Raw genomic sequence first — 27778 nt, forward strand, 5'->3', positions numbered from 1 at the left:
GGTTAGAAATAGAATACAAATAGGGAAATTTACCACAGGCTCAAGCCTACCACTTTTTCCTATACGTTTGGCTGACAGCTAGACCATGTGACCATTTTGATATAAAAGCAGCAACAGCTTTCAGCAATGCCTAAATGGACTGTTTAAAGGGAATAAATTGAGAGAAAGCAAAAATGGTTTATTGCCCATGGATCACTCTGTTTTCACTCACAAATATTACAACGTTCTGACAACAACTTAACGCCCCATATACTTCTCCCTGATCAATTAATATATGTATAGGTCACATCAACTGAGCATCAAAGTGGCATTGAAATTATGTAAGAAGCATGTTTTTGTATAAATTAACACCCGCTGCGAAGTTACTTTCTACTAAGGTATTCAGGCAGAAGGAGAAGGGTCCGCCCCATCATCCCTGAGTCCAAAGAAGAAGAGGACAGGTGATCAGCCACAACAGGAACATCGCCATCTTCACAAGAATATGGGAAGAATAGATTACTGTGTAAGGTGAATGTGCTATAATGCATTCTCAGATGCAGTACATTTGCCAGGGACACAGAGGATAGGAGTAAAGAAAAGTAGTAATGTTGTGTTTATATTATGTTTAGGTATTGATCATTCGCAATCATGTGCTTAGTAATATTATGTGTACAGATTTAATGTGTGTTTTTATATATAGGTGCAATATTTCAGGGTGTTTGAAAATAGGTTTCTGTAGTATTGTGAGTTTACAACTGTTGTATATCTGCACTTAATACAAGGTATGGGTGCACTTTATTTCATGATCTGGCCCCTAATTAGGTCTGGCATTGACAATGACCTTTTATGTTTAGTAAAATGTTGTCTCTCCCTCCCTCTCTTGGTCGGCTTCGCTGTGAGTGACTTCATTCTGTTCTTTCACAGGGAGCATATTCACACACAGTTGTTTTATCCAGTACCAGGAACTACTGTGCAATGTGTGATTTTTGAGGCCACAACAATTTCTGCTTTTACCAATGTTTGTTATAAAGATGAGGGCCCAGCAACACCCACACCAATGAGGTTTCATGAAAATATTGCCAAGACAAGTTGTGCATTGACAAAGCCAAAAGGCTGAACAACAATTTCATTGGCTTTACCAATGCTTGTTTATTCTTATGTTGCAATGAGATGGTACATACCTTATTACAGTAGTTTAGCTAAATGTTTTGCATTGTTTTTGTGAACATTTTATTTTAAAGGCAAAGTATTATCAGTAGTGCTTTCAAGCTTGCATCTAGTTGAAGAGCATTCTGAGAGCAGTATACATAGCCTCACATTGCTAAGAATTGAAATGAGTGTGTACACATTCTCATACTCTAACCACTGTCAGGAGTACAGTCTGATCTTACAACAGTTACTTAGAGCGCTCATCCTAATAATAAAGCCTTTTTCATTAATGTACAATAAATGCAAGTTTGAACAGCATTAACGCATGGACACAAATATTGCCTTTATTGAAGACAATTTCCCTGATCCATAGTGTGGTACTGTAAACTGACAGTCAAAGGGATTGTGCTGTAGAGGGTTGGGCCTACTTGTCGCAAAGACGAAATATGCATGAAAACTTGTTGCTCTTGAAATAAAAAGGAAATGTGTCCTGGGCGTGGGGCTATAGGAATTACACATCCCTGGGCACAATTTGACAACTATGAGTGTTTTGATTACTAATGGTGTTACTGTGACAGAGGTTTTCATCTGGGTTTTCTGTTGGGTCAAGCTGTAGTACAATGTTTAAATATGAATATGGCCCAAATGGAAAGGGATGTTTACCAACCATAATGCTTGCCCCCTTGGCCTGTCTTTTTTTCATGGTTCAATACCTGTACGGTGTGATAGGAGGACCAGACTGTTTTCCTAAAGCTGTATTTCCACTGCCTCAGGACACTTCATTTCCCCACATGAAATGGACTTCACCAACATATCTCCTACATACCCCCTACTGAAACTACAAGTACGTGTTGGTTATTGTGTGCATGATCAGCAAGTGGACTAAGGCCTGCCAATTCAAGAACAGCAGTGCACAAACTATTGCCAAATGCCTCCTGAAAGAGTTCATACCGTGCTTTCGAGAACCGACGTTCATCTCACATGTGATTGAGGGGTTGTGCAAGGGGCAAGGAGCCGCACAGATACTACATGTGTTCCACAGAAACTACCGAGTGGGAATGGTATCCCAAGTTCATCCTGAAGGGCTGCACGTGCTACACAGAGGAGAAAGGACGAGTGTGTAAGCGGGCCCCTAGGATACGTCACCTAAAGAACGTCTGGAAACATCGACGCCCCAACCCCTCAGTCTACAAGATGTGACAACGAGCCATCTTTACCTTTTCTTCACTTTGTTTCTTCATATCGAATGTGCCTAGTAATAAGAAGTGCTTGCAAACCTCTCAAATTACTTGAAGACGGGCACCAACGGTTACTTTTTCTGTTTAAAGGTATCATCTCTGAGGCACTACATCATTATGCAGCAGACCTTTTTGGAACATAGTACAGACGCAGCAGAAGATAAGACATTCTTCCAACTAGCCACACGTACCAACGATTGGAACAATGCCTCAAGACTTGCTCAAGCCTTTCAGAACAATTAGAGAAAATTATCATGGATGCTACTAGCAGCATTGACACCCCATTGTTGCTATTATAATGACTTTTGTACCACATTGAATGAATTGCCATTGATAAAGGCGGGACAGGGGGACAGTTGACAGAGCATGTGTTACAATGTCATACCTGTTTGTCCTAATGTGCAATATCCTCTTCTGTAGACATACATACCGAGTACGTAGCAGTTGCACCTCCTGAGAACTGCATAATTAGCAAAGGGAGAACAAGCATAGAACAGGGAATATGAATATCTTGGCACTTATAGAAGTTGTAGAAGTAACAATGGGACCACCCTAAATGCGTCTACCATTACCAAATACCTCAAAGACCTGATAGGTATGCTGTCAGGAGTTTGTTCATATTATGAACAAGAGGGGGGAATGAGAGAGGGTAGATTTTGTATCATAGGGGGCCCCTGGCCCGTTCTGGCCACACCTGCATTATGAGACCCTTGTCCTTGCCCTGCCAGCCTAATTGTAGGCCGTATTACATTGACCAGTGGGTCCTGTGTTGCTATATAGTCACCCTGGGACATCCCTCCCACTTAGCCAGCATGAAACTGCTGTGTAGGCCCTTCTGTTCGAAATATAGGCCTTTGTTACATTGACCATAGCTCTGCCGTTTTAGTGTATTGCAGGCTGATGGCAGGTCTGACCCAACTCATATTCAGTTCCTCTTTCTGCGAGGTTTCCCGCTCCAAACTAGTAGCCCCCACCCTACCGTGCCCTGTGCTCGGAATCAAAGTTCAGCATCCCCTTGAGACTTCGACATACAGTAAGCTGCATCCTGGCATGGCACTTGTTTCCTGAGCAGGGGTCCCGCTTTTAAGGGAAGTGGCAACCGCAGAGTGTCAAGTTAGGAGAACTGAGGAGATTTATATGTGTCCATATTCAATTCGCGCACAATATCTGTTTATATTTTCTGAGTCGCGTACAATGTCTGCTTATAGTTTCTGCTTGCTCTGCGAAATTTACGACAAGCGATTGGCCTGAGACACTGACCTTTTCACCTAGTTCATTGTCAGCATTAAGTGGGTAAATGACGACATGTCTGGTAAATACTGCAGACGAAGCTATTTGGGTAACTTACGTAGGTAGAAGTTGCGTGCAAAGAACCCCAAAAACAGTATAAATAGGGAGCACTCACAAACATCAAGCGGACTACCTCGCTGTCTGTATGTGGGTTACGGACTGCGTAGAGTTTTCCCCAAGAGCAAAAGAAGCTCTTGCGTCTGCTTAGCATTATGTTGTATTTTACCCATATGAAATGTCTTGTCATGTTTAATCATTGTTCTCTTTATTTGTTTCTCCTTTTTTGTATTTATATAATGTATTCATTGTAATTGCAGGAATGCTTGCTCTAGAGTAAACGTGAGAGTTCCTAGGTAACAGAGTTCTTATACTCTGAAATGTTTCTCCTTGATGCAACCTGTTTCTTCAATTGCACTTATAGATGCGTTCTCTTTCTCTCTGACAGTACGACAGTGTAGATACAGAGGGTATCATGATGAGCTCCATGTGATTATCTGAATTCTGTATTCTGTATTTTATGCCTTTGTCTTGCAGTTTCTTTGAAGTTGCATCTTCTCATTAAACTGCCATTGTATTCTGCCTCCAATTCCATGTCTCACATGTCTATTTTCTTCAATTTTAGAGCAAGCATTCCTAGGCACCCCGGTTCAAATTAAGGTGCCCCTTTTGTCCCTGACTCACTCTCCTGCTCAGTTCTGTGGTGGCTCCCGGGGCTCTGAGTACCGCCCCTAGCTTCCTTGACCCGTAATGAATCCTCCCTCCAACACTAAGATCCACATAAACATCCACTCATTCACCAACAGTACTCTACAGTCACTCATACATGTACTCACTCATCATATGTACTCATACACCTATACATCCTGTTACACTACGCCACTCATCCATAGAGTTACTCACACACATAGTCACTTATGCTAATAAAGAATCAAACATCCATTTACTTGCATATGCAGTTATACACACACCACCACACTTACTTCTACAGAAACTTACACATACTTAGTCTTTTAAACAATCACTTATAGAGACACATACTTATTCATACAGGAACTCTTTCAATCTCTCACTCTCACATATACTCACTTATATACACCAATAGTCACATATACTAGTTTAAAACAGATGTAGTTACTCATAAAGACACTATTGAGACAGTCATTCACTCACTAACACACCCATGCACACACTTATCCACCCATACAGTCCTGCACACATGCTGTCTTCAACACATACAAACAGTGAGTCACTCATTCATGCACCTATGCACTACGTAATACCCCCCACCGAACCATACAGACACTCAGACACTCATACTGATACTCAAAAAACCAACTAATAACCTATATAGACATTCATGTAGCTACTCACCAACCCATGCAGCCACTTATACACAAAGTGAGAGACTGATACAGATATTTACATATTTAAACATTACTCACTAAGCCATGTATTCACTAAGATACACTTAAACAGTCAGTTATACAATCAATTTTTCAAAAACAAATCATCCATTTAGACACTTATATACCCATTTATTCTTCCATCGACCTTGAGATATACATATATAAAACATATGTAATTTTCAGAAAAACACACATTCACTGGATGATGTCATCAGTGATGTCATCAGTGATGTCATTTGAGATGTCATCAGTGATGTCACTGACCATGTCATGAGTGATGTAATATGTGACGTCCTCAGCAATGCATTGCGGGCGTGCGAGTTATAGTTAGCTGAACTAACTATAACGTTGGAGTTTCAATGGTTTTGTACGAGTAAAAAGTCCAGCTAACTATAACGCCCCTGAAACCTATGGTTTTTTCAGTGAATTTCTAAGGTTTTTTAAATGTTAATTCCTAACTATAACGTGCCTGAAACCTATGTTTTTTTCAGTGAATATATATATACATACATACATATATAAACATATATATAATCTGCATATCTATATAAATACAAATATAAATGCACGCATACATATACATATACATATATGCATACATATGCATGTTATGTACATGAAAGTTTGAAAAACACTAATACAAGCAAAGCTAAAAAGACACCTAATTACAAACAGAATTGCTTTAACTTAAACGAGGGCAAAACCTATTGCATTTTCAGAGCTTGTTTACTTTGGTTCCATCAAGAAGGCATTCAGATGGGTCACACACTTGCCATAAATTCTGAATGGTAGCACTCTAGTTTCACTGCAGTAAAGCTACTGCTCATCAGGGAAGTCTGCTGCTGGTATCAAAGTGCATGTTTCAGTCTGCATGTCAGAATTTTTTTTACGAAATAGAAGAGGATTTGAGAAGTCAAAATGTGACCTAATTTTTCTTTCTGCAGCACTAATCATAATTTCTATGGCAAAATTAATCCCCTCATTTTGTTCCTTTGCAAATTAAATGTTTTAAGTGTTACCACTTTATTCCAATCAAGATGGCTTCAGGTGTGCCATACTTTTGTCATAAGTAAGACTGTTAGTGCTCTAGTTGTTCTTTAGAACACTCTAGGACATTCTGTCATTAGGCTATACTTGGGCTACATCTGGGTGATATTTGTGCTACATTTGGGCTTGTTTGTCTCTGGTGGCCATCTTGGGAGACTTATTTGTTATGAAGTTTCCTAATTTCCTCATTTACTACAGTCTCGTCAGTATGAAATACTTTCAGGTTTTTTACTTTGATACCATCAAGAAGGCATTCAGATGTGTCACACATTTGCCATAAATTCGGAATGTTAGCGCTCTCCTTGCTTATTAGATCACTGTAGTAAAACTACTGCTCACCAGGGAAGTCTGCTGCTGGTATTGAAAGTGCATGTTTCAGTCTGCATGTCAGAATTTTTTTAATGAAATAGAAGAGGATTTGAGAAGTCAAAATGTGCCCTAATTTTTCTTTTTCAGCACTAATCATAATTTCTATGGCAAAATGAACCCCCTCATTGTGTTCCTTTTAAATTAAACTACTCACTCTCTACTACTTACTCGCTACTACTCTTTACTACTCACTCTCTACTACTCACTCTCTACTACTCTCTACTACTACTCTCTACTACTCACTCTCTACTACTCTCTACTACTCACTGTACTACTCTCTACTACTCTCTACCACTCACTCTCTACTACTCACTCTCTACTACTCTCTACTACTCTCTGTCTACTACTCCCTCTCTACTACTCACTCTACTACTCTCTAATACTCACTCTCTACTACTCTCTCTCTACTACTCACTCTCTACTACTCACTCTCTACCACTCGCTCTCTACTACTCTCTACTACTCACTCTCCACTACTCACTCTCTACTACTCGCTCTCTACTACTCTCTACTACTCATCTACAACTCACTCTCTACCACTCTACTTCTCTCTACTACTCTCTCTACTAATCACTCTCTACTACTCTCTACTACTCACTCTACTACTCTCTACTACTCTCTACTACTCTACTACTCACTCTCTAATACTCTCTACTACTCTCTCTACTACTCACTCACTCCTACTCACTCTACTACTCTCTACTACTCACTCTCTACTACTCTCTCTCTACTACTCACTCTCTACTTCTCTCTACTACTCACTCTCTACTACTCACTCTCTAGTACTCACTCTCTACTTCTATCTACTACTCACTCTCCACTACTCACAATCTATTACTCGCTCTCTACTACTCACTCTACTACTCACTCTCTACTACTCTATTCTCTACTACTCTCTACTACTCACTCTCTACTACTCTCTCTACTACTCACTCTCTACTACTCTCTACTACTGACTCTCTACTACTCTCTACTACTCACTCTCTACTACACACTCTCTACTACACACTCTCTACTACTTGCTCTCTACTACTCGCTCTCTTCTACTCTCTACTACTCACTCTACTACTCACTCTCTACTACTCACTCTCTACTACTCTACTACTCCCTACTACTCTCTCTCTACTACTCACTCTCTACTACTCTCTACTACTCACTCTCTGCTACCCACTCACTACTACTCTCTACTACTCACTCTCCACTACTCTCTCTCTCTACTACTCTCTACTACTCACTCTACTACTCACTCTCTACTACTCACTCTCTACTACTCACTCTCTACTACTCTCTCTCTACTACTCTCTACTACTCACTATCTACTACTCACTCTCTACTACTCTCTACTACACTCTACTACTCACTCTCTACTACTCTTTACTACTCACTCTCTACTACTCTCTACTACTCACTCTCTACTATCCACTCTCTACTACTCTCTACTACTCACTCTCTACTACTCACTCTACTACTCTCTACTACTCACTCTCTGCTACTCTCTCTACTACTCTCTAATACTCACTCTCTACTCTCTATTACTCTTCCTCTACTCTCTACCTCTCTCTACCTCTCTCTCTGCTACTCTCTACCTCTCTACCTCTACCTCTCTACCTCTACCTCTCTACCCCTACACCTCTACCTCTCTACCTCTCTCTACCTCTCTCTACACGCACACATATGCACATATATATATGCATATATATGCATATGCATTTATATATATGTACATGTATATATATAAAAAAATACATATATAAACATATATATATAATCTGCATATCTATATAACTACAAATATAAATGCATGCATACCTATACATATATGCATACATATGCATGTTATGTACATGAAAGTTTGAAAAACACTAATACAAGCAAAGCTAAAAAGCCACCTAATTACAAACATAATTGCTTTAACTTAAACGGGGCGAGACCTATTGCATTTTCATTGCTTGTTTACTTTGGTTCCATCAAGAAGGCATTCAGATGTGTCACACATTTGCCATAAATTCTGAATGGTAGCACTCTAGTTGCTCATTGATCATTGTAGTAAAGCTACTGCTCACCAGTGAAGTCTGCTGCTGGACTGGTATTCAAAGTGCATGTTTCAGTCTGCATGTCAGAATTTTTTAATGAAATAGAAGAGGATTTGAGAAGTCACTCAAAATGTGCCCTCATTTTATTTTCTGCAGCACTAATCATACTTTCTATGGCAAAATGAACCCCCTCATTTTGTTCCTTTTTAAATTAAATGTTTTAAGAGTTACCACTTTATTCCAATCAAGATGGCTTAAGGTGTGCCATACATTTATCATAAATAGGACTGTTAGCGCTCTAGTTGTTCTTTGGATCACTCTGGGAAACTGCAGTAGAACACAAAGGAATCAACTGACAGTCTCTGCCCTTGTTGGATGTACATGTTTTACTGAGAATGTCAGACTTCATTCTCACATGACTGAGAAAGATAATGTGAATTTACAGAAAATATGCTCTCAGTTTAGCTTATAGATTACCTTCCAAACCTCTGTGGGAAAAGCATTAGAAAATAGTTTTCTCTCAAACATGATTCATTATATCCCGGCAGAAGGCTTTTTCACATGGTAAAATCACCTTAGAACATACCACAATTCCTAAAATGAGTATGGTACCATTAACAAATGATTTATAATGTAACTAAAGTCTTAAAACCTTTTATTAACTGCAATGCTTTTTAATGAGATGCTATCATGTATATTGGTCCAAAGATGGCTGCCAACACTTCTTAGATGAAGTGCTGACAGCCAATCAGATCTCACGATGAGATGTGTGGTTAGGCTCCACCCAGATATATATGTGATTTTACTTTTGGTTTTCTCAGGAACTACTGAACGGATTTACACCATTTGAGCAAAAGGCACGAGTCTGAACTGAGGACAACCGTTCTGCCAAATTTGGTGTAATTCCTTTCAGGAGTTCGGGCTGTAGCTGCGGCTAAAGGTCCTGGGGGAAATTGCATGGGGAAAACACGTTTTGGGACCCCCTATTTTCTTGGCCCCCGCTACACGAATCATCCTGAGACTTTCAGGATAGGAGCGGACCGGAGCTGGCCAAAAGTTTTGACAATTTCGTGAAGATTCGTCAATCGGCGCCAAAGTTATTGGGAATAGAATGTTGCGGATTTCCTATGCAAAATAGGTCCTAACTATAATTACCTACTGGCGACCGCCAGTAGGTAATATATATATATATATATATATATATATATATATATATAGATTATATATATATATTGTCACGCAACGCGAAAGAAATCTCTGGAAAGCATGAATAAATTAAAACCCACTATACTGATGCAGGTACGAAAAAAGAACTTTTATTTATAAAGCATATGGATTTGACGAGTTTCCATGCAGCACATAGCAAGTAACAATGCATCATGGGGACTGCAGTATTGAAAGACTGTCACGTGATTTTCACATTAAAAGGCGCGCATGATTGCACTGTGCATTTACAAAACTCCACCTGTGAACAAGGCAAAGGTTGCTGAAACGCGTAAGAAGGAGTACTTACTGCGCTGCTGTACCTGCTAATAAATGCTTTTCTCCGGTAATGGGCCTCATTTTTGTTTCTGACGGAAGTCAATTGATGGGTCTCTCCGGGACCATTGTTTGGAGACCGCCCTGTAGAGTCTGGGGCTCCTGTGCCTGGAGGCAGTATTTTTGGACATTAAATCTGGAGCTCGACTCACTCGCCGTCAAAAGCCCACTGAAGGTGATGCTAAATGGCAAAATTGCGATGGTGCATGAAGGGATTCAGGGAGGGGTGATTCCTCACTCTGATCGTGCCGGAGGACAGGCATTATCGCAGGAACATCGCGTTATGCCTAAATTTGTCACGCAACGCGAAAGAAATCTCTGGACAGCATGAATAAATTAAAACCCACTATACTGATGCAGGTACGAAAAAAGAACTTATTTAAAAAGCATATGACTAACTGCGTATGCGGCACTAACTGCGTAAAGTGGGCGCACGGTGCGCGAAGCGCACCGCGTGCTCACTGTGCGCGCACGGTGCGCGAAGCGCACCGTGCGCGCACGGATCGAACTGCGTTAACTGGGCGCGCACGCCACGAATGGCGTAAAGTAACTTAGCATTTAAAAAAACGTACAAATTCACTGAAAAAACCATAGGTTTCACACACGTTATAGTTAGGAATTAGCATTTAAAAAACCTTGCAAATTCACTGAAAAAACCATAGGTTTCACACATGTTATAGTTAGCTGGACATTTTATTGATAAAAAACCAATGAAATTCCCCCGTTATAGTTAGTGCAGGCAACTATAACTCACGCGACCGCAATCTTCTGCTGATGACATATGTGTCTTTATGAAAAAAAAATATTTGTAATATATGTATAGCTAAAATTTAATGGAAGAAGACATGGGCAAATAAGTGTCTAAATACAGTATTAGCATCAGCAGAGGATTGCGGTCGCGTGAGTTATAGTTGCCTGCACTAACTATAACGGGGGAATTTCATTGGTTTTTTATCAATAAAATGTCCAGCTAACTATAACATGTGTGAAACCTATGGTTTTTTCAGTGAATATATATATATATATATATAAATATATGTATATATTATCACCTGGCGGTCGCCAGTAGTTAGTTATAGTTACAACCTAGTTTCCATAGGAAATCTCAAAATTCTATTTTGAATAACTTTGGCGCCGGTTGATGAATCCTCGCGAAATTTTAAAAAACTAATGGGGCGCTCCGCTCAGCTCCTACCCTGAAAGTCTCGGGGTGATTCATCAAGCGGGGGACGAGAAAAAGGGGGGTCCCAAAACGCGTTTTCCCCATGCATTTTTCCATAGGACCTTTAGTCGCAGCTACAGCCCGAACGGCTGAACAGAATTACGTGAAATTTGGCAGAGAGGTAGCCATAAGGTCAAGGAAGTGCCTTTTGCAGGTCTGGTGTAAATCTGTTCAGTATTTCCTGAGAAAATAGCATTTAAAAGCATATCAATATCTATACGCGCGCTCCGTGCGCGCACTGTGCGCGCTCCCTGCCGTGCGCGAGCGCAATTCTGATTGGTTGTTAGATGTCGGTAAACATTCGAATCGGTCAAAACCAGGAAGTGTCGGCCGCCATTTTGTCTCTCGCAGTCTGAGGGGGTGAAAAAAAAAGGTGGAGAACGTGAAAAGGGGGCAGAGTGGACAGTTCCTGACCCCCTAGCCTTGGTCAGGGGGTCACAGAAGGACCCCCAAGGGTGAAAAAAACTAATTTTATTTTTTTAAATCGCGAGGTGCGCGCACCGCTTGCGCACGGCACGCACTGCAAACCATGGGTGCTCGGTGCTTGCACCTCGCGATTTAAAAAAAAACAAAAATTCACGGTGAGCGCAAAATTAATAAATAAATAACTTAGCATTTAAAAAACCGTACAAATTCACTGAAAAAACCATAGGTTTCACACACGTTATAGTTACGAATTAGCATTTAAAAAACCTTGCAAATTCACTTAAAAAACCATAGGTTTCACACATGTTATAGTTAGCTGGACATTTCACTCGTAAAAAACCAATGAAATTCCCCCGTTATAGTTAGTGCAGGCAACTATAACTCACACGACCGCAATCCTCTGCTGATGACGTCAGATATTACATCACTGATGACATATGTGTCTTTCTGAAAAATAAATATTTGTAATATATGTATAGCTAAAGATTAATGGAAGAAGACATGGGTAAATAAGTGTCTAAATACAGTGATGTAATATCTGACGTCATGAGCAGAGGATTGCGGTCGCGTGAGTTATAGTTGCCTGCACTAACTATAACGGGGGAATTTCAATGGTTTTTTACGAGTGAAATGTCCAGCTAACTATAACATGTGTGAAACCTATGGTTTTTTAAGTGAATTTGCAAGGTTTTTTAAATGCTAATTCGTAACTATAACGTGTATGAAACCTATGGTTTTTTGAGTGAATATAGATATATATATGTTTCTCTGAAGGGGAGAAGGGTGTTATTATATATATATATATTACCTACTGGCGGTCGCCAGTAGGTAGTTATAGTTAGGACCACGTTTCCATAGGAAAACCTCAACATTCTATTTTGAATAACTTTGGCGCCGGTCGACGAATCCTCGCGAATTTCTCAAAATAGGTGGGGCGCTACGCTCCGCTCCTACCCTGAAAGTCTCGGGGGGATCCGTCAAGCGGGGGCTGAGATAAAAGGGGGTCCCAAAACGCGTTTTTCCCATGCATTTTTCCATAGGACCTTTAGAACGAGCTACAGCCCGAACGGCTGAACAGAATTACTCAAAATTTGGCAGAGAGGTAGTCCCTAGGTCAAGGAAGTGCCTTTTGTAGGTTTGGTGTAAATCTGTTCAGTAGATTCTGAGAAAATAGCCTTTAAATCAATATATATATCTGAGCCCGCTTACGGTACGCTTACCGTACGCTTACGGTAAGCGTACGGTGGCGTGCGCGAGCGCGATTCTGATTGGCTCTTAGATCTTAGTAAACATTCGAATCGGCCGAAACCAGGAAGCGGCGGCCGCCATTTTGTGTATTTCACTCTGAAAAAAAAGAGTGAAAACAAGGAAAGGGGGCAATGAGGAGAGTTACAGACCCCCTAACATTTGTAAGGGGGTCAAAGAAGGACAGAAAAGTACAAAAAAAACATTTATTGATTTTAAAAAAAATCACGGGGTACGCGTACGGTAAGCTTACGGTAAGCGTACGGTAGAAAAAAAAAAAAAAAAAAATGAAAATCAGATTTAAGTGTTTAGATATTAGGGGGCTCTAAAAAGAGCCGTTGTGTTTATGAAATGATTTTTTAGTGTTACCTACAAGTAAGTACCGATGCAGAGTCTAAGGTTCAAGAGGAAGGTAAGTACCGATGCAGAGTCTAAGGTTCAAGAGGAAGACTCTGTTCCCTTCATCATTGAAGTGCACACCATCTCCTCTATAAATGTCTTGCATGTCATAACGCAAGTTGTTGTGGTAAATGGCACCCATACCATAGTCACGGAGGAAAGCAGAAACAGGTTTGTTGACGTGCTTTCTTGCTTTGTCATCGCACCGCGTGCCCACCGTGCGTGCACGGCACTAACTGCGTAAAGTGGGCGCGCGCACCGCGTGCTCACTGTGCGCGCACGGTGCGCGAAGCGCACCGTGCGCGCACGGAACGAACTGCGTTAAGTGGGCGCGCACGCCACGAATGGCGTAAAGTAACTTAGCATTTAAAAAACCATACAAATTCACTGAAAAAACCATAGGTTTCACACACATTATAGTTAGGAATTAGCATTTAAAAAACCTTGCAAATTCACTGAAAAAACCATAGGTTTCACACATGTTATAGTTAGCGGAAATTTTACTGATAAAAAACCAATGAAATTCCCCCGTTATAGTTAGTGCAGGCAACTATAACTCACGCGACCGCAATCTTCTGCTGATGACATATGTGTCTTTATGAAAAAAAAATATTTGTAATATATGTATAGCTAAAAATGTATGGAAGAAGACATGGGCAAATAAGTGTCTAAATACAGTATTAGCATCAGCAGAGGATTGCGGTCGCGTGAGTTATAGTTGCCTGCACTAACTATAACGGGGGAATTTCATTGGTTTTTTATCAGTAAAATTTCCGCTAACTATAACATGTGTGAAACCTATGGTTTTTTCAGTGATATATATATATATATAAGGCAGATTGAAAAAAAAAACGGAGTGCTGGTTTTCACATTTGTCTCGTAGAATATGAGGTGTTTGAATGCAATATATATATATATATATATATATATATATATATATATATATATATATATATATATAGATATATTGTCTACTGGCGGTCGCCAGTAGATAGTTATGGTCAGGACCTATTTTCCATAGGAAATCCGCAACATTCTATTGGGAATTCCTTTGGCGCCGATTGACGAATATTCGCAAAATTCTCCAAACTTTTGGCCAGCTCCACTCCGCTCCTACCCTGAAAGTTTCGTGGTGAATCGTCAAGCGGGGGCCGAGAAAAAAGGGGGGTCCCAAAACACGTTTTCCCTATGCAATTTCCCATAGGATCTGTTGTCGCAGCTACAGCCCGAACCGCTGAACGGAATGACACCAAATTTGGCAAAGAGGTAGTCCTCAGTTCGGACTCGTGCCTTTTGCATATTTGGTGTGAATCTGTTCAGTAGTTCCTGAGAAAATTAGGGTAAAAAAGTTAGTGATATCTATGGCCGGGGAGGATACGCGGACCCTACCTGCACCGTAAGCGAACCCTCCCCGAACGGAGCGCGCACTCTCCCGATCGCGCGCTGAATGCTAATTGGCTGTCGAGCGTCTGTCTACATTCGAAACCAGGAACTGTTGGCGGCCATTTTCTGCCTCGGTAGAAGCGAGGCTGAAGAAGCAAGGGGAATAAGTGCGTCAAACATATAAAGGGGGCAGAGTGGAAATACTCTGACCCTCTAGAGGTGCTTAGGGTGTCCCAGAAGGACCCTCTGGGGCCCCCCTTTTATTTTTTATTTTTTAAAAGCGGCGAAATGCGCGCACGATGCGCGCATCCTATCTAGTGGGATGCACGGATTCTCTCGCGGTGGGTTCGCGGATCCAAGGGAAAAAAAAATGAAATTGTTGGGAGATAAAGATTAAGCGTAAGTGTTTTGTTCTTGAGTGGCTCTAAAAAGAGCAGTTGTGTTCATTGAGAGTTTTTGGTACTTATAAGTAAGTACCTATACAGAGTCTAAAGTTGTTGAGGAAGATTCGGTTTCCTTCATCAGTAAAGTGTACTCCATCTCTCCTATACATCTCTTGCATATGAAAGCACAGATTGTTATTGTAAATGGACCCCATTCTGTAGTCTCGGAGAAAAGCAGAAACAGATTTATTCACATGTTTCCTAGCTTTCTCAATCTGTGGACAAAAATGATCGGACCAGTTCCACTTCTGCCTTTGGCATATGTTAGAATACACAAAGGCAGTTTAAGGGAAAAGTGAAATCAGTTGTGCAAAGGTGTCCTTCATAAGCATTTCCAGACCTACCCCAGTCAAAATGTCTCGGTCATTGCCACCACAGTGCACTATTATGAGGTCAGGGTGTTGGATTTGCATGAAGGATTTCACCAATGGCATCAATTGGTGCCACTTTAACCCTCTCTGTCCAATCCATTTTATGTCTACATTTGGCAAACCTAGGTCTTTGTGAATGCCTTTGTTTTCTGCATACCTTTGGCTCCGGAAAATGTAGCTGTGTCCCACAATCCACACTGTAAGCATCTTGTAAGGAGGTCTGGATGCACTCAGATGGTCTCTGTAAATGAAATGGCAGTTTGGAAAGTAAGATGTTTCTAAAATGGTGGCTAAGATGCAATTTTGAAAAAAGACAAGAAATCATTGGTTGTTTGACAACCTTCTACACTGAAAGGTAGGGTGCATATATCTGTTTTTTAAACGCTTGATTCTTATTGGTTAACAAAAACAGATTGTAAGGAACATTATATATGATAAGCTGATATGTTGAGAAGTCAAGCACACTTGCTGTTTTGATTAGAAACATTGTGTGTGCTGAACTTGTGACCTGTGTGCTCAGTACAGTGTTCCATGACCTATTTCTATGGTAACGGGCAGAAGGCAGATTGGGGGAAGGGTTGAAGTTTATGTCATTTGGAAAGGGTTGAAATGTTTAACCAATAGAAATGTGTGTTTGCTTTTCAATTTATGTGGAAAGGAATGTGATTTGATGTTTACATGTATATGTGTGGAAAATGAGAGGGAAACTTTGCCATGTTTTGGTTTTGCTGACAGGTGCACAGTGCAGAGATTCTGTATAAGAAAATCTGGTGTGTGACTGATATCTGGTGTGTGACTGATATACTTCTTAATCTACAAAACATCTTGAAAGGTGAGTTATTTAATTGTGAGGGGATGGATGTAGACTATTTTTATTTTAATCAGACTAATGTATTTTTTCTGCTAAAGTGTAGGGAGTATTTTTTTTTCTCTACAATCTTATTGACAGTGTGTGTGCAAGTAGAAACCATTTTGTGATAAGGATTTGTGTTTTTTCATGTGTTTGTAGACAGATAACTATGCAGTTCTTATATTTTGGTAGATTTAGAAACCACTTATTGTTTATGAATTTGTGAAATGAGTTATGTTTCTGTAGCAAAATGTAGTACTCCTTGTAGATGAAGAAATGTGTTTTGGTATAGTGTAAGGGATAGTGTTGTTTGTCTAGAATCACACAGAGAGCCTGTGTGCATTTGGGAACCACTGTGGAGAAGCGTTTGGTAAAATCGTGCATTTGCTGACAGATAACTGTTTTGAAACTTGTCATGTTGTCAAGTTTTAGTAGCATTAGAAGACAGTTATGGATTATGCTTTGATTAAATGAGTTAGGTATTGACAGTAAAGTGTAGTCGTGAAATATGTAGATTGTGTGCAGTTCCCTTACCACTTTCACTGTCGTGAATGAGTTTTGGTAAACTCCTAGGGATAGTGGTGCCTGTCTAGAATCACACTGTGAGTCTGTGTGCATTTGGGAACCACTGTGAGAGAAGCATTTGGTAACATTGTGCATTTGCTGACAGAAAACTGTTTTGAAACCTGTCATGTTGTCAACTTTTAGTAACATTAGAAGCCAGTCTTTGCTTATGCATTGATAAAATGAGTCATGCTTTGACACTAAAGTACAGTACCATGTAGTATTGTCTTTACTGCCCCAGAACTGAAAATTTAATATTTTTACCCAGGCACTGTCCTAGAAGTAGTCTGATGATTTAGTCAGTTTCTTATGTTGTGAACCATTCATTACCAAATAGACTGCTTCAAATGTCCATGCAGTATGCATGTAGTTCTCTAACCACCTACACAGTTGTTTTTCTCACCTTCAATTTTCTAGACAGTTTCCATACACTTCCAGGAAACACCCTATCACTCGCTTTGCAGTCCTCTAGTGACCCATTCAGGACCATGTACTAATCCATTCACTGTGCCAAAACCCAAACACTTATAAATTCACCAAGACACTCTCTTTCCAGTACTCTAATGATTCCGTCACTGCCTAAGTATTCATGCACTGAGCTAGGCCATAGCACATGGACTTCTTCAAACCCCTATGCACTGTGCATGCAGTCTTCTAACCACCTAGACACTTGTCTTTCACAGTTTCAATTCCCTAGTGAGTATCCATACAGTCCAGCAAACATCCTGTCACTTCCTTTGCACTCTTCTAGTGAGCCATTCAGTACCACTTATAAATTCAACCAGGCACTATCCTTGCTGTAGTCTAATCATTCAGTCAGTACCCAAGTACTCATGCAGTGAGCCAGGCCTTAGCACATGGGCTGCTTTAAATACCTATCCAGCATGTAATCAGTTCTCTAATCAGCTACACAGTTGTCTTTCGCAGCTTCAATTCCCCAGTTAGTATTCATACACTTCTAGCAAACACCCTGTTACTCACCCAGTGTGTCTCTTTTTAGTACTGTAATCATTCAGTTAGTTAGCATGTAGTCTTTTTGTGAGGTAGGCTTTAGGGCATGAACTGCTTCAAAGTAGTATGCATTATGTATGTAGTGTTTTAATCATCGTCACACTTGTGGTTCAGGGCTATAGTTTTTTAGTCTGTTTTTATACAAAATGTGTTTGTACAGTAATGGAATATTGTAAATTTGAAAGTTATTATTATACATTTATTTGTGACTCTTTTTTGCAGATATTGTTTTTCAACGTTAAAATCGAGAAAGTATGCCAGAAAAAAAAAGAAAAAGAAAAGAACAGAGACTGAGGATTATTTGAAGAAACATCAACCATAAGTATTGAATGAAAAAGATAATGTGGCTAAAAGGAAAAAATCTTCTGGTAAGATCACGAAGAAATTTATTAAAAATGTTTGTAGGAGCAAACAGAATGTAGAGAATGCTGCAACTTCAAATAATTTTTTGAGTAAGAAAAAAAAATCAAAATAAGAGGAAAAGTAAAAAAGCAAATGTTCAGTCAAAGGAGATAAAGTATGGTAAAAGAAGACAAAAAAATATTTTACGAAAGAGTAGTGCATAATTTGCTGAAAGATGTAAAGAAATATAAAAAGAGAGCTTTATTTTATAAAAAGAAGAAGCATATTGAAAGCATTGTGGAAAAGGCTTTTGAAGTAAAAAGGAAACTGTTTATTTTAGTGTTGAACAGAATTCGATCACTAGATAAATCAATATATGTAATGAAGGCCAAAAGTAGGAGGAAAAGAGTTATTAATAAAAAAAAATTGTGATGTTGTTTTGGGAGAATGGAAACACAGTTCTAGTTCAGAGCCTTTTTTTAATGAAGAGAGTTATTCACTAAGTGAAAAATTATTGTATGCAGTTGACACCAGTGGTAGAGGTTATGAGGTTAGTGATGGTTGTCCAATGGAGAAAGAGAAAATGGTTGAAAGAAATGCAGAAGAAGTGATAGCTGATGAAGTTTTAGGGAGACGTGCTAAAAACCCTGTGTACACTTGGGATTGCAGTAGTGTTTGTAGTGTACGACAGGAACCTATCGAAAAATTATGTCATTTTTTACGAGTCTATACTGAAAAAAGTGTAAAACAAAAGATTAAGCTGTTGCAAGGACTAGACCCTTGCAGAGTGAGAAAACATACTGTTTTGCAAGGTCATTCTCTGGCTTGTCTTTCTAGGAAAGTTTGTGAAAGTGTTTTTCACCATTTCAGAATGCTGGCAGTACATCATACTCAAATGTGGAAGTTAGTGAGAAGGTTGTATTATGCAAAAAGTCCAGCACTAAAGTTAAGTGAGTTGAACAGTGCTCTTTTGCGTGGGTCAGTTTCAGATGTGAAGCAGGTCTGTGAGGATATTGAGTTTTGTTACTTTGGGCCTCAGCAAGAGAGTGAAGAAACTGGCACATTAGTAGAACAAAATGTTGAAGACAATGTAGAACCTGTAATTACAGAAAAATTTGAGGATGAAATGACAAAGTTTAAGGTAATTTCAGGTGAAAGACCAAATGTTTCTTGTATTTGTTGTCGGCGAAGTCACTATAAAAATCAGACTAGGGGTGTCAATCTGTATTTTAAAAGTGAAATAGAAAATAATGATAAGTGGATGGAACTTGCAACTTATTTGTTGGTAGAGGATTGTTTTGATTTGGGATGTGAGGAGCGTATTTGCAAATATTGTTATAATAAATTAGATGAGAATAAAATGCCTGCTAGAGCTGTTCATAATAATCTAGAGTTGGTTGCTATTCCTCCAGAGCTGATAGATTTAAATACGTATTTATTCTGATACAATGTGTTCACCCTTTTCAGGCTATTGTTCGTATGGAGCCCAAAACAAGTAAATTACCTCCATCAGAGTTGCAAAGAGGATTGAAAGGAAGAGTTATGTATTTACCATTAGATTTAAGGAAAAATGTTGAAACTATTGGTGTAGATCATGCAGAAAATGAGCCACTAGTCATTCTAGTTAATGGTGCTCCTACTAAGAATAAGAAAATCTGGCAAGAGTTAGTGGATGTTAGAAAAGTGCAAAAGGCATCATTGTATCTGATAAAAAATAATGAGTACTATAGAAATGTGTTTGTTGGAGAAGAAGAAATAGATTTAGCAGAAGATAGTGAAACATTAAGTGGACAAATTGAAAAAGTGGACATGTCCAGATGTGAAGAGATCTATGAACATTACAGTGTACATCCACTTCATTCCAAAGAGGTGATGGGGAATACAATTGAGTTGTTTCAAATGAAAAAAGCAACAGGAAGTTTCATGAGTGTATGGGAAGAGAGTTTGGAAGCTCGTTGTTTCCCACAGTTGTTTCCAACAGGAAAAGGTGGACGATATGATGAACGTCCTGTGCAGATTCCTCCATCTGAATATCGGACAACAAGATTATATGCAGAATATCCAAGATTTCGACAATGTATCCCTTATATGTTTCATCTTCTGTTTGAAAGTGACTTGTCTGGACTTTCATATGCAGTAAATCACATTTTAAAAACTGGAATGCATCTGCAAAATGTAACTGCAAAGGATTTTATGGATAAAGTGCATCAGAGAGATGATCATTTAGAATCTCAGTTGATTAATCTGATGGCATGTCAGCGTGGGACTAATGAATATTGGTACCGTCGACATGGAGAACTGAAATGCATGCTACGGAACTTGGGAACTCCTACATGGTTTGTTACACTAAGCTGTGCTGAGTATGCTTGGGATGATTTACTTGAATTTCTTCGAGAGGCAAATTCCAATATAAATAATATTGAATACAAGACACCTGGAGAATTGTGCTCTTTGGATCCTGTCAATGTATGCAGATATTTCAATCATAGATTTGAAGCTATGATGTCTTTCATCTGCAATAAAAAGAATCCTCCTCTTGGAGAAGTTGTGGATTTCTTTTGGAGAAAGGAGTATCAAGCAAGAGGTGCTCCTCACATACATATGTTGCTATGGGTCAAGGATGCCACCAAATTTGGAACAGATTCAGATGAAAGTGTTTTGTCTTTCATTGAAGATTATGCTACATGTGCTGTACCAAATAGCAGAGAAGACAAAAACTTAAAAGAACAAGTGTAACGATTTCAAAGCCATAGGTATGGAAAATACTGTCGACAAAAGTACAAGTCAAAGGATAAGTTCTATACCAAATGTCGTTTTGCATTTCCACGTCCTGTATTAGCTAAAGGAAGAGTGAACAGTTTCATGTCAGCTGTACAACATACCATCACAAGAAAGTCTCCGAAAAACACCTACAACTTAAGAAGAAGCGAAGAATCGAAATACATAAATGACTACAACCCAGTTATTTTATCCATGTGGAACGCTAACAATTCTATTGCTGTTGCTCGATATGTAACGTCTTACATTACTAAATCAGAAAAGACTGAATTGAAAGAAATGTGGGAAGAGATTTCTCACTAGAAGAGTCTAAGTAAGAAATTATACAGTTTCAGTTTGAAGATGTTATCGCATCGTGAAATTGGAGCATATGAATGTTCAGATCGGACGAGTGGAATGGGTGCGCTCAAAGTAGTGATTCGCAGTCATTGCTTGGAGACCACATGGAATATGCGGAGGCAGATAGCGGGGTCGCTCACCCGTCTTGAATCCCGGCTGCTTCAGCACGAGCGGGAGGGAGAGGGGAGCGGTGCACGAGCACAACAGTTGGCAGACCTGCGCGCCGAACATGCTGAGCTCCTGGAACGCCTGAGGTGTCTGAACTATGCGGCACACACGGCCCGCACACATGCATCGGCCGACAGGGCAGGTCAAATGCTTGCCTGGCTCTTGAAGCAGGAGATGACCCATGCCCCAGTCGCGGCGATACGTACGCCAGGGGGCGACCTCATGTGCACCCATCGGGACATTCATAGGGTCATGACAGACCATTATGCACAACTGTACCGTGCGCGACGACACTGCTCGGGGGAGGATTTCGAGCGGTTTATAGGACAGGCGCGACTGCCTACGGTTACTGCTGAGCATATGGAGGCTCTCAACTGTCCTCTTACACTGGAAGAGATAGGAGACGCCATCTCCTCTATGGCATCTGGGAAAACTCCAGGCCCCGATGGGTTGCCTACGGAGTTTTATAAAGCCTACCGGGATCATCTGGTGCCGCACCTCCTCGGGGTATATAGGGCGGCGGTTGAGGCAGGCGCGCTACCTCCCTCGATGAGTGAGGCCTACTTGGTGTCCCTGCCCAAGCAGGACCGGGACCCCACGGACCTGGGCTCCTACCGCCCGCTGGCGCTCCTTAACACTGACTGTAAGATCCTGGCTAAGGTGCTGGCGGAGCGCTTGGCACCAGTGTTTGCACACTTAGTCCACGCCGACCAGAATGGGTTTCTGCCAAAGCGCAGTACGTCCTTGAACCTGATGAGATTTTTCAGGGTGGCGACAGACAGTACACAGGAGTGGCCCAGGGCAGGCTGCCTAATATTAGACCTGGAAAAGGAATTTGATTGCCTGGAATGGCGGTATCTTTCGGCACTTCTGCTGCGCTTTGACCTTGGCTTGGAGTTTCTACAACTGGTGGGCCTCCTTTACAAAGACCCTAAGGTGCGGGTGCGACTGGGGCCGTACATATCCGCCGCCATACTGATCTGTAGGGGAACCCGGCAGGGATGCCCACTGTCGCCGCTCCTGTTCGCTCTGGCGATGGAGCCCCTGGCAGCGTCTATACGAGAGCGGACGGCGGCTGGCATACCACTCGGGGACACTGTACATCAGGTGTCGCTTTACGCAGACGATCTGTTGGTGTATGTACGGGACGTTGACGACATTCTGCCTCAGCTGGCCCACGTCCTGCGAGAATTTGCCGCCCTTTCGGGGCTCCGGGTGAACGCCAGCAAATCCTACCTTTACGCGTTCGGCGAGGGGCGGCAAGACCCTGGTTATGTCTTAAACGGCACCAGAGTACAGTGGAGGGGTGACACCTTCCGATACCTGGGAATCCGCATATACCGTCAGCCGGCAGACCTAATTGACGGTAACCTGGGCAGGGCCTTCACGGCCAATAAACCCAAGTGCGCTTCTGGAACACGCTTCCGCTCACGGTCACGGGCAGAGTGGCGCTGTCCAAAATGGTGGTCCTCCCGCGGCTCCTGTACTATTTCGCTAACCTGCCTTTTTACATCCCGGCGGCCTTCTTCGCCAAGCTGTCGCAAACCCTTAGGGACTTCATCTGGGGGAATAGCCGACACAGGATGTCCCTCAGGAAACTCTACCTCCCGACGGACCAGGGAGGGCTGGCGGCACCCTGCTTCGAGCATTACTACCTAGCGGCCCAACTGCAGTGGATAGCGCGCTGGTTGGCGGATAGGGGTCGCGAGGACACTGCGTCCATGGGCCCACCGTATACACTTGAGCAGTTGTTGGTGCTCTTCCACCCGGCCTCCTGAAGTGCAACCCCAGCCCCACTCCTCCTTGCGGTGGTGTATCACTGTTTACGCAGAAGCCTATTCCTTACTCGGCACGTACTCCCGTACGCGGCAGTGCTGCCATTGGAAGGTACCCCCAGTGGAGTGGGGCCGCTTACCGCCCTTGCGCTTACACAGTGGCGAGAGGCGGACATCCAGACCCTAGGAGATCTGTATCGAGACGGAGAGCTCCTCTCGTGCGACTTGCTGGTGGAGGAAGGGGGCCTACCGCCCGGACAGTTCCTGACCTATCACTCCTTAGTACGGACTTTGGGTGCTCGGTGGGGGGATATGGCCGTGGAGCCCGGCCAGCACCTTACTATACAGTACTTGCATGTCTTGGGAAGGGGCTGCCACCTGATTAGGTGGTTCGCAGCATCGTTGCGGACGCACACGGCGATTTCCCTAGAACCGCTTAGGCACAAATGGGATGTGGACCTGGGGAGGCAGTTGACGGATAAAGATTGGGAACACATACTGAAAAGCCCGGTGCGCATCCCTAGAAACATGCGCCTCAGACAGATACAATTATTTGTTGTCCATAGGGGACAATGCACCCGAACACGTGATGGTGTGCTGCAGTTTCGTTACTCAATGCAATCGGGGGAGAGGGGGACTACACGGGGGGCAGGGATAGCGATAGGCACACTGGAGCTGGTCTACTTTTGAGGTGGTTGAGGTTCTTTCTGTTTGTTTTCTTATTGTTTCTGGACAGTAGCTGCGGATTCAGCTGCGGGACTCACCGGGATATCCTGATGAGCCCACGCGGGGGAAGGCAGGACTGCATATATTAATATTTGAGATTTCTGCCTCATTAGGGGTTCAATGCAGCTGGGCGGAGTTCATCAAACTACGACCTAATTATGTATCTTTTAAGTGCGCTATGCACTGCGGTTATACTCAAGGAGCTCGTATGCTACTGTACCGAATGTCTGTATTGGTGTTTGACAAAACAACAAAATTAATAAAAACAGATAAAAAAAAAAAAAAAAAAGGAGGCAAAGGAGCAGTCCATGAAAGCTGTCCTTCATGCAAAGAAAGAGGACAGTGAAAGGATGCCAGACCTTTTTATACTGTTATTGACATTACGATCGGATGTTGAAGTCATGTGTTGTTGATGACATGTTTACATACTCACAGAAGCTGCAGTGTTTTATTGGCTGCTGTGAAAGTTCAATAAAAAAAGAAAAGTAAAAAAAAAAATAAAAAAAATGAATGTTCAGATCGGTTATCATCTGCAAGTCTATATTCCAAAAGTAGAAGAATCATTTGGGTGAGTCTAGGTCTTGCAGGAATGCGAAATCGGGTACTGAAATCTGTTCAAGAAATTGAATATTTAGCAGAAAATGACCCTGAAAGTACAGATATTTTGAAAACCAATATGTTGGTCACATACTATCCAAAGAGAAGTCATCATCTTGAGAACATGTGTCTCTATGAAGTGTTGCAAAACGACACTTTTAAACGGAATATTACAGAGAACATCAACGATGAAAAATATGGAGTGATTGGTTCTGAAGGATGTCTGGTGAAACAAAGGAAAGGAAATTTAATTAATCACAGAAAACTGAGTTGCGACACTGCTCACAAAAGGGAATTTTACTATTTAGCCCTTTTGCAAATGTTCAAACCATGGCGTTCTGAACTGGAATTACTTGGAGATTTTCCCAGCTATGAAGATTCATTTAATGCTTGTAAAGATAGCATACAATGCAGTGCTTTCGCAAATTATGTGAAAATTTTGAATGATGAAATTGATCAAGAAGCTACAATTGCAGCTGAGATTGCTAGAGACAGTTCTCAAGACAGTCAAAGTTCTGCTGCAAGATCCACTTGGACAACCAATTGTTGAAAATGAAGCAGCGATTGCCATGAATGAGGTGGAAACAGCAATGTATCAAGCACAAGAAGATGCAATACAGTTAGGAAACTTGGGAGAGCAACTAAATGTTGAACAGAAACAAATATATCAACAAGTGAAAGAGCAGATTGACCATGGATTACTTCATGAAAAGAAAGACTGCTCATGTACATCATTTCAAACTATCCGAATGTATGTGAGTGGTCAAGCTGGAACAGGAAAGAGTTTCTTAATTAAAGTAATTACAAGTTATCTGCAAAAAAAAACTGAGTCGTATTTGTCTTGTGTTGTCACTGCTCCAACTGGGTTGGCAGCACATAACATTAAAGGAATTACTTTACATCGTTTACTAATGCTGCCAGTAGAGCATGAGAACAAATTGGAATACCACAAGCTATCTGGAGAAGCTTGTTGTGAAGTTTCAAGAGTCCTGAAGAAAATGAAACTTCTCATTATTGATGAGGTGAGCATGGTTTCAAACTTGATGCTTGCCTTTGTGCATTTAAGAATGCAGCAAATTCTTAAAACAGAGTATGACGTGTTATTTGGAGGAAAACATGTCATAGTTTTGGGAGATCTACTGCAACTGACACCAGTAAAAGGACAACCGGTATTTAAAACACTTGCCCATGAAGATACCAGAAAGTCTCTTGGCAGTGTTGGTAATGTGAACATTTGGAGTAATTTTGAATACAAAGAACTGACAACAAATATGCGACAGGCAAATGATGCTGAATATGGAAGTATTCTTCAAGATATAAGAATTTGAATTCTCTCAAAAAAAGGGAAAGAAGCTTTGGTGAGTCGATTACTTTGCAATGTCTTTCCAAATGAAAATGCAGTTGCTGCAAAAGTGTACGTGGAAATTGCTAAAAATAAGTCAGTGATTTGCTTAATGCCAACACTGCGTGAGTGTTCAATATTCAACCAAGAATTATTAAAATTGGAAAATGAAGACATTGTCAAAATGGAAGCCATCGATAAAATACTACATGAAGGAATCACTATTATTTTAACGGGTAAGTTGAGATCAAAACTAGATTGTTTAGAAAAAAAAAATATCTAAAACTGCTGGTTTGGAAAAGACACTGTATGTGTGTGTAAACTGTCGGGTAATTTTTGGGCGTAATTTGGATGTAGAGAAAGGTTTAGTTAATGGTGCAATGGGCAAAATGGTGGATTTTGTGACTTCTCAGAAAAAAGAAGGAATTGAATTTTTAAAAATTAAATTTGATCAGATTGATGAAGTTAAAGAAATTGGTCGTTGTTCAGTTTGTTTTTTGCTTGTTAAAGATTTATATGTCCGTAGGAAACAATTTCCATTTTCTCTGGCATATGCAGTGACTATTCATAAATCTCAAGGATTAAGTGTAGACAGTGCATTGGTGAACATTGGATCTACTGTATTTAAAGAGGGTATGGCATATGTTGCTTTGTCGCGAGTCAGAACATTATCTGGTTTGTTTTTGATTGATTTTGATGAGACAAAGGTTACTGCAGATGCAAACTGTATAAAAGAGTATAATAGGTTAAAAAGGGTGTATGCTCCAAATTTAGGTCAATATCCTGTATTTGAAAAGCGTGTGGTTGGTCGAAAAAGAAGGTTAGAGAATATCTGTTCTGAAGGTATCAAGAAAAGAAAAGAACAAGATAATGTTGTGATTGCAGGTAAAAAGAAATTGGACACTGTTGGAAAGATTGTTGGTTATCATTTTGAAAATAGTTCTGGTGTCAACTACTATGCTAATGTAGTGGTCAATGTTTTTTATCTGGAAGGTTTGCAAGCACAAATTATGCAGAATCGGCAAAAAAGATTTTGTTCTCTGTTGCATTCTGTTTATGAAAAATTGACAACAGATAGAAGTAAAATACAATCTGTTTCAGATGTTCGTAATCTTTTGGATGTGTGTTCTGGTTCTACACAATTTACACAAAATATCCAGCAAGATGCTCAGGAATTTTTAATGTATATGCTTACCATTTTTGAAAACGAAGGTGTAGAAATAGAAAATATTTTTGGCCTTTCTTACAAATGGGAACATCATTGTGAAAATTGCACGTATACATGTAGCACCAATGTAGACACTGAGAGATTTCTGTATTTAACATTATCAGACTGTAAATCAGTGGCTTTCAATAAATTAGTGAAAGGTGCAAATCAAAACATGGAGTGTAGCCAATGTAAATCAGAAATGTTATCCACATTATTGTTAACAAAATATGGAAAATACATCATTTTAATGATGCAACGTTGTACAGCTGATGGAAGAAAATTGGATACTTTCATATAACAATTTGTAGCAGCACAAATATCAATATCAGGAAGGACTTTTGTAGCAATTGCAATAATTTTCCATGATGGTCCTTCCACCACATCTGGACATTACACTGCCTATCTAAAATGTGACAAAGGCTGGACACTTTGTAATGATGCCCAGTTGGTTTTCAAACAATGTTTGCCTAGGGAATTACAAAATTCCTACCTAATATTTTTGAAGCCAAAGTTTTAGGAAGCTAATTCACTCTCTGA

The sequence above is a fragment of the Triturus cristatus genome, chromosome 1_1, assembly GCF_964204655.1.
Source record: "Triturus cristatus chromosome 1_1, aTriCri1.1, whole genome shotgun sequence".
Taxonomy (NCBI): domain Eukaryota; kingdom Metazoa; phylum Chordata; class Amphibia; order Caudata; family Salamandridae; genus Triturus; species Triturus cristatus.